The sequence below is a fragment of the Chiloscyllium punctatum genome, unplaced genomic scaffold (assembly GCF_047496795.1).
Source record: "Chiloscyllium punctatum isolate Juve2018m unplaced genomic scaffold, sChiPun1.3 scaffold_506, whole genome shotgun sequence".
Classification (NCBI taxonomy): Eukaryota; Metazoa; Chordata; class Chondrichthyes; order Orectolobiformes; family Hemiscylliidae; genus Chiloscyllium; species Chiloscyllium punctatum.
The window spans coordinates 105001-107500 of record NW_027310240.1 but is presented as its reverse complement, the minus strand read 5'-3'; the positions used below and the strand labels follow the sequence as shown (position 1 = coordinate 107500).

Genomic DNA, 2500 nt, shown 5'->3' with positions numbered 1-2500 from the left:
TCAACACTTCGTGGCAGCTCCGTGTCCCAGAGACCAGGAGGGTTGGCACACACACACAGTGTGAACCACCGACAGCCATTCTGGGACCGGTGACAGCCGTGCTGGCCCCACTGCCACGACACAGACGGACGCCAGGCCGCGCTCCCCGGCGGGGGGATGGCGTCGAGCCTGACGAACGGAATGTGCAGGGTGGGGGGGAAAGGCCAAGCGCTCCGACGCCGGAGGGCTCCGGAGTCTGAACTTAGGGGGACAAAGAGGACGGGTCCTCTGCGACACCCCAGCCGCGCTCTCGCCAGCCAAGGCGAGTGCGATTGATTGCCAAACGACCCTCAGACAGGCGTGGCCCCGGGAAGAACCCGGGGCCGCAAAGTGCGTTCAAAGTGTCGATGATCAATGTGTCCTGCAATTCACATTAATTCTCGCAGCTAGCTGCGTTCGTCATCGACGCACGAGCCGAGTGATCCACCGTCAAGAGTTGTCTGAGTTTGTTTTAGGTCTCTCCCTCGCCAGAGGAAAGCGACCCGGACCGCACATACGCTCCCCACCTTGAGCTACAGCCACCTGCACGCCGGCGTGCGGGCGGAGCAGGGTGGCGTGAAGCGATGGGGAGCACCATCCTGGTGCGGCCCGCAGAAACATACGTCTATTGGGGGGAGGAGGACAGGGCGCCCAAGAGGCGATGCGTGCCCCAACGCACCGCAGCGACGGAGGCAGGATCACCGCCACCATGTCGCCCGCCTAGTATCACGAGGCGTGCAGCAGCTTTGCCCTAGGAAAAGCAGAGGCGGGAACGGGCACCGGCCATCGGTTCGGCAGCGTCACTGACGCGTGCACGTGGCGGCGTGTCGGCGAGCGGACTTCCTGCGAGGAGGCGGGGGCGGCACTCGCCCGAGCAGACGCCCGCCCGGCCCAGCCACCGCCGAGGTGGACTGGGAGTCGCGGCAACGGCTCGTCATACTCGTTCCCACACTCACAGCGCAGCTTGCCCGCAAGCCACCGACCACCGATCGACGCCAGGCGCCCCGACCGAGAGCGGGATCGCTCGTTCGCCCTGCTGGCAGTTCGCTGGGGATCACTACTGCACGGAGCTCGGAGACCGACGGGCGGCAACTCGAGAGTCTTTAAACCACCACCCCCATCCCGCAAGTGCAAAGAGGCTGTATACGCACAGACGGGTGAGGGGAATAGGTACCCCGTCGGGTTTGAAGGGAGCGTGACTAGATAGCAACGATGTAAACCCAGCCGATTTGGGAGCGAAAGACCGGCGCCTGCATCACCGGCTTCGTTTCCCGTGGCTGGAGAGTACACCGAAACCCTCCGTCTGTCGCGAGCTCCCGACGACGCGGTGCCGCCAAGCAGCAGGGCCGGACCTGGTGTGGCTCCCCTCGTCGATCACAGACCGGTCGGCACTACTGACGAGACGGTGGAACGGGCTTCGCCCCTTGTGACGAAGGGTGATGCGAACCCGCCCGCCCGCGTGCGTTCGGGGTGGACTCGGCAAACGGAGATTTGAAATCGGAAAGTGTCCTCCTGCCCCGCGCAGGTAGGCGCCCAACAGTTGTGGGGGGTTTGGCGGTGACCACGGCTGCAGGGCCTGCTACCCCGACGAGCTCTCCTGCTGGCCCCGAAACCACCCTCGCGAGACAAGTTGAAACGGAAACGGGCGTACCCCCAAGCCGACGATCCTTTCTTATTTGTTACTTTTTTTTTCACTTGCTCGAGTTGTGGCGATTTGGCGGTGACCACGGCTGCAGGGCCTGCTACCCCGACGAGCTCTCCTGCTGGCCCCGAAACCACCCTCGCGAGACAAGTTGAAACGGAAACGGGCGTACCCCCAAGCCGACAGAGATCCTTTCTTATTTGTTACTTTTTTTTTTCACTTGCTCGAGTTGTGGGGGTTTGGCGGTGACCACGGCTGCAGGGCCTGCTACCCCGACGAGCTCTCCTGCTGGCCCCGAAACCACCCTCGCGAGACAAGTTGAAACGGAAACGGGCGTACCCCCAAGCCGACGATCCTTTCTTATTTGTTACTTTTTTTTTTCACTTGCTCGAGTTGTGGGGGTTTGGCGGTGACCACGGCTGCAGGGCCTGCTACCCCGACGAGCTCTCCTGCTGGCCCCGAAACCACCCTCGCGAGACAAGTTGAAACGGAAACGGGCGTACCCCCAAGCCGACGATCCTTTCTTATTTGTTACTTTTTTTTTCACTTGCTCGAGTTGTGGGGGTTTGGCGGTGACCACGGCTGCAGGGCCTGCTACCCCGACGAGCTCTCCTGCTGGCCCCGAAACCACCCTCGCGAGACAAGTTGAAACGGAAACGGGCGTACCCCCAAGCCGACGATCCTTTCTTATTTGTTACTTTTTTTTTCACTTGCTCGAGTTGTGGGGGTTTGGCGGTGACCACGGCTGCAGGGCCTGCTACCCCGACGAGCTCTCCTGCTGGCCCCGAAACCACCCTCGCGAGACAAGTTGAAACGGAAACGGGCGTACCCCCAAGCCGA

The 2500-nt window shown here is 62.3% G+C and overlaps 1 non-coding gene across 1 annotated transcript; it reads right to left on the bottom strand.

The window, feature by feature from the left end:
• Positions 1-323: 323 nt before the first annotated feature.
• On the bottom strand, positions 324-477 carry LOC140473072 (5.8S ribosomal RNA). Its single transcript, XR_011958069.1, has one exon. It is a non-coding gene; the product is annotated as a 5.8S ribosomal RNA (ribosomal RNA).
• Between the last annotated feature and the right edge of the window lie 2023 nt (positions 478-2500).